At 45.0% G+C, this 6,085-nt stretch overlaps 1 long non-coding RNA gene across 1 annotated transcript; it reads right to left on the reverse strand.

The window, feature by feature from the left end:
* Nucleotides 1-554: 554 nt before the first annotated feature.
* LOC131831360 (uncharacterized) lies at nucleotides 555-3,754 on the reverse strand. The gene is made up of 2 exons (XR_009353615.1): nucleotides 3,396-3,754; nucleotides 555-1,532 (listed from the first exon to the last, which is right to left on the reverse strand). It is a non-coding gene; the product is annotated as an uncharacterized LOC131831360 (long non-coding RNA).
* Nucleotides 3,755-6,085: the final 2,331 nt, after the last annotated feature.

A 6,085-nucleotide genomic window follows, 5' to 3' on the forward strand; every position in this document is an offset into this window, starting at 1 on the left:
ATTTCATCCCATCATCCCTCTCAGCCCAAGCCAGCCTCTCTTGTTTCCTTGTAAATTTGCTCCTAGAACATTATCCAGTATAACTCCTGCACACAAATATCCATCCCAGAGTCCTCCTCCAGGGTCCTCAACTTAAAAGATACCTCACAAAATTATTTCCAACCCTACAACTGGAAAGTTGTCTTTTAGCCAGAGTCTCGGGTTCACATTTATACAGGAATTCTGAACAATAAAATAAAGCCAATTCATACACGAATTAAAGAAAAAATTCCCTCCACATAGGTAAATTTCCATACAATTTTTAAAATGAAGACTCTAATGTGAAAAATAACTGTGGTCCCACCTGCATTAAAAGCATATTGGACAATACACACTACATTCCAGCGTAAGGCATGAAGTAACCTTGCCATCCATCAGAATTTATCCCTCCCAAACCACCACCATGGGCAAATGTCATAATAATCAACTGCAGATCCATGGAAAGACTGTGATCCAGGCCAACCTGAGAAGGTGGAAGGAACTAGAATTTATAACAATAATGAAAACCAGTCTAGTGAGAATGAAAATAAGAAGAAGTTTATTAAAGTTCTAAGGACAAATAGAATTTGAACCATAGACAGGACAGGAGGTAGAAAGATATGAAGAAATATATTAGATCTGTTCATCCCCCGATTAAGTCACCAAATCTCTTTATCAACAGGAATTTGATTTTAGGGACAAGAGGCAAAAAATAAGGAGACAAGTTGAAGTCAGGCCATAGCCTTTTAATTTTAAGAAGTCCAAATTATCTCCATACATGTTGAACCCAAATCAGCTGTAACTTCTGTATGCAAAACTATAATTGTCAAAACTGTTTATCGAGGACTTAATATGTCAGAGACTGTGCTGAACATGTGCCATAGATTTACTCACTGGTTTCTCAAGACAAGGCTATAATCTGGATTCTATTCAACTTGCTCTCATTTCAGAGTTGGTCAAGGAAGAAGAGGAAGGTAAGTAACTTGCCCAGGGTCTTACTCTTTACACTTTTGGGATAGAAGCCTAGGACAGCCTGGCTCTCAGGCTCCTCCTTATCTCTCCCACATTCCACTCAGTCAAAAATCTCTGTCTTCAATTCTTCCTTTTCTTCCCGATGGTTTGTGTTTTATTTATTTATTACTTCCCATCTCCAGCTTCTGTCCACACCTTCTTACTGGTCTGCTTTTCTCTTTTTTCTCTCTCTCCTTCCAATCCGTCTTGGGGTTTGAGGAAGCCTCTTTTATCTCTCACTAAATTAGGAATCCATGAATTGAGAAAGAGGTTCAAAAGTCAGATGGTAATAACACACCAGCTTTGTTCTCTTTGGTAAATATTAGGCTGGAAGACATGATTTAGACCTGGGGACAAGCAGAATAACAAGAATCCCCAGGTTTGGGGATTGGGCATGGACCTTCAAAACTGTAGGGCAAAGGATGAGAAGGAATCTTTTGGGCTAAGCTTGCGAAAAAGCAGAAAGCAGATCAATATTGTGACTTTGATGCAGGCAGACAGATCTAAAAAACAAAAGAAGAAAAAGGCTGTCCAGGGCAAGAGAAGAGATGTACTTCCCCAGCCAGTTCCATGAAACCACAGTTCCAACCACAGTTCTTCCACTTACAAACGTTGGCTGGTTCCCCTATTCAAGATCAAATCCAAGTGCCCTAGTGAGATATTTAAGGTCCTTCCTCCCTGTGGTGGCCATTAAATCTATTCACCAATGTCTCCAGTTCCTCTCCTTTTGGGCCTGTTGTATTAGCTCACTGTCTTTAAGTTAATCACGGCCATGTGGCTGCCTTTGGCCATGGAAGTGTCATAGAAACCTACAAAATTCAGTCCATTCATCATTTTCCTGTCCCCTTGCCAGGAATGATGATGATCCCAGGGGTAGAGAGTCCATCTTTCAGGACAACATAGAGAAGACCTTCCTCCACCATTGACCCCTGGTGGATATTTAGCACAGGTAAAAAGAAATAGCCATGCATTGCGTTTGACCACTGAGATTTGAAAGCTATCTGTAACCGTAACATAGCCTGACCCATTATTATGCATGCACTACTGGCCTCCCAGTCACATTTCCACAAGATAGGATTTCTATACAAACTGTGTGACTGTTCAGCTCCATCCTTCTCATGCTGATCCCTCTTGGTCTTTACTCACAGTTCCTCCACATCCAACCAACCCCCAATACCTCCTTCAAACCCAGATCAAGTGTCACCTCTTCCATGAAGGCTCTTCTGTCTCCTGGAGGCACAGGTAAATGCCCTCTCCTTTGAGCTCAGTTCGGAAGACATTCCATGAATGACTGGGGGTGGGGGTGGAGTCTATGGCCGGACACCACTTGTCTGCCATCTTTTGCTATGTTAAGGACCCTCAGGCTGTGCATCCTTTCCCTTCCATTCTCAATTATGTCACACTCCCTACAGAGTGAGCAGAAACGTGCTAAGCATGTTCCCACTGCACCGTGGGATGCCAGATTTGGCTTTAGCCTAAAGAAGGCACTTGGAATTTTCCTCAAGGCATTCAGTGAATGTGCCAAGCATCTTGCTTTAGGAGCTCTAGGAGGAGATCTAGAGGCTGCAACAGAATGGAGAAGGGGAGGCACATGGTGTGGCATATGGTAGCACTGGCTCCTTGCCAGGGGAACTGGCCATGGGAATAACTTGGAGAACAAATTATACTCCCACAGAGGACTGGGGAGGATAAAAGATGAGCCCAGAGTGTTGTGCCAAGAACCATGGGAGAAGGCGAAGGATCGAGAGCCCTCTGTCTAGGGCAGTGGTTCTCAACCCCAACTGCACATCAAAATTACCTGGAGGACTTTTTAAAATGCCAGTGCCAAAGCAGTATCCCAGCCTGTCTAGATCAGAACTCCTGGGGTAGGGTCTAGGCATCAGCATTTTTCTTGGAACTCCCTGTGTGATGCGTGCACAAGCAGGGCTGACAGCCACCACTTTTAATTTTAAGAAATCCAAATTATCTTCAGATATGTTGAAACCAAATCAGCTATAACTTCTGTATGCAAAACTATAATTGTCAAAACTGTTTATCGAGGACTTAATATGTCAGAGACTGTGCTGAACATGTGCCCTAGATTTACTAACTGATTCTCAAGACAAGTTTCTTCTCAAGACTCAGTTTCTCTCTGTGCTTAAACACAGCCTTTGCCTGGTCCCTGGAGACCCCAGGAGGCTGACAGCTGGTGTGGCATGTGTGGCATGGGTTTTTTTCTGTTGAGGTTCTCACATCCTGAGTAATAGCTCCATTCTATGAGATGGGGATTTTACAAAGTCAGGGAGACGTGGGCTAGCATTTGCTGGGAGCCCTCTCTCTGTAAGAGGATGGAACATACTCTACGTACATCGCTTTCATTGACTCACCTCATTAACCCCAGGGAATGGTCATCCCTGGTTGGATGTGAGAAAACTGGCAGTTAAAGCAGGGGAACCATGTTCCAGCAGCTCACAAACAGCAATCAGGAGTCCCTTTTCCTTTAAGTCAGTGGCTTCCAAACAACGGTGATGTTGCAGGTGTGGCCCAAGTCTGACCCAGATATCATTTTTCAATGCACATTTGTAATTTTCAAAGTCATTACAGGAAAAAAGCATGCACTCAATTGTCTCTTACACCAAACCATAGCACTCGGGAGACTTCTAGTGCTTTGCTGCACCCTTGCCCACTGACTCCGGTCAATGCAGACTCCTAAAAAAGGCTCCTTCTGTCACCTGTGTATTTACCATTGAACATCTGGAAAACAAGTGCACCGATTAGAATGAGTAGAATGATTAAAAGTCCTCCTCTTTAAAAAAAAAAAAAATCAGGTTTGGCATGAACATATTTATACTCACATAAAATGTCTAAGTGAATATATCAGGGTAAATACATGCATCATTGGGTAAATGTTGAATAGATCTGTTTGGTGCAAATGTCATGAAGGTGTCTCATCCAGGTGTCATCACCATCATCAAGGCACCAAGCCAGGTGTGCAACCCCATATGAATGTCCACATGACACCATACATTCATGCCCTGCTAGGGTGACTATGGGGGTTTGCAGCAATTTGGGGGCCTCCCCTCCCATTGTGATTAAGTTCACGGGGTAACCACACTTCCCACTGCACATAAAGTGTCCACAATGAAACTGCACCCCAAACCCAAGAAGCTGGGCCACTTTGACCCTGATAGGATGGTCATTATTTTAGCAATGAAATCCTGCTCTAAAATACTGAACAGTGGGGAGTCTACGTTGACCCAAGTGTCTGCACATTGATGTTCTTCGCACTGTACGCTTGCAATTCAGAAATGCCAATATGCTGTCAAGAATTTAATGTTGAAACAGAAATGGTGCAGTACTGGACTTTCAAGATGCTTGATCAGCTTAACTTGACAAATTGACTCAGTGAACTGTTCAAAACAAACCCGTGCAGGAAGGGGACACAGCCTGAGGAGCCTGGGGGCCAGAACCTCCCGAGCCAGCGCAGACCGGCTGGATCCTAAGGAGGCCACTGATGCCTTGGGCGAGGGGGCCTACCTGCAGCTTAACCCTCTTTCCCCCTGCCCCAGGGGCCTCCAGGTGGCTGAGGGCTCTGCAGGTGCAGTAAGAGGCCACAGATTCATGCCGCCCATCTCTGTCACCTCCGAAGCAGAATGTGAAGCTGCGTGTAGCTGGATATTCAGACAATGTCGTGATGGGTGACAAGTTCCAGATGCTGCAGAGGCATTTCAGGGATGAGTACTACCCGAACCTTGAGAACAAGAATGGAATCAACTCACTTCCCTGTCTCCTTTCAACGGTTGTATTTCTTTGGTCAGCAAGCAGACTGAAAAAGAGTGTCTGGAGCAGTTGCCCAGACATGGAGGCCCTCACAGCAGCTGATGGCACCATGAAGATGGTGTGGCTGAGGACACACTCAATGTGCTCCTCCCATTTACCCGGTTCCAGGCTTTTAAAAACACGCTTCCAGACTCTAGAACAGGAGGAGGCCAGGGATGAGACATCAGCGGTGGCTAGGTGGTGGCTTTGTTGTGCAAATTGTCTCCCATGGCAGCTTCGTAGAAAAATCTGTGGCCCCAACTACCCCCTGCAGGCAGTGGTACCCTGGCCGACAGCCCACCAGGAGGTTTCCATTACTGATGATGGAAAGACTGACTCTGTCTGTCACTCTGTGTTAATATAACTACAGACGATGATTAATATAACTACTAATGATGAGTCTAGAAGAAAATGACCTGCCCTTAAAGCACCTGTATTCAATACTCCCTCCAGAGTAGAAGCCTCTCTCAGCTGCTTCTGAGTCAGACTTCAGGGGCAAGCTGATGTTGCACATGCCCCCTCCAGGAGCATACATGTCGGTGTGTCAAAAATGTGTAAGAACTCATCGTCATGAGCCCACCTTGCTCCAAAGACCAAAGCAGACGTGGCTCACATTATCTCCACAACCCTACCCTTCCCCTTGGGTCAGAGGTGCAGTCTGTAAGGACCTATTTAGCCAGAGCAACTCCATCTTGGGTAAATAGCCATTTTGTTGTTTGTGCAGTAAACTTAAATTGACTCTCCCCCACCCAGAGAAACTTACTTAGAAGCAAGTCTGGGAAACAAGTAAAATGTAGTCGGCTAGTTCCTGATAACAAAGCCCAGAATACAAGGACGAGTCAAGCCAGATGGAGACATCTAATCAGTACAAAGTACTGTTAGTAACAGTGAGGTCTTGCCCAAATCTAAATGACTCCATCTTGGGAAGGACAACGATCTTATTATTCACACTGAATATGTTAACTGACTAAGCCTTCCCAGAAAGTACTGTTTGTAACGGTTCCTAGTATGGGGTAATCTTGAATAACACGTCACCAGACCAGATGGAACTAGCCAATCAACAAGAGATGCATAAACCCAGTGGGTTGAGATACCAAGATATGGGTTGCAGTTTCACCCAATAAAAGGTAGCCTGTAAAGTTGGGAGGGGTCGCTCTCTTCAGAGGCGGCCCTGACAGGTCAGTAGTCAATTCTTGAGCCTGTAAATTGGAGGTGGTCGCTCTCTTTGGAGACAGCCCTGGCCGGTCAGTCTGACTCC

This window comes from Mustela lutreola, chromosome 5 (genome assembly GCF_030435805.1).
Source record: "Mustela lutreola isolate mMusLut2 chromosome 5, mMusLut2.pri, whole genome shotgun sequence".
Lineage (NCBI taxonomy): Eukaryota > Metazoa > Chordata > Mammalia > Carnivora > Mustelidae > Mustela > Mustela lutreola.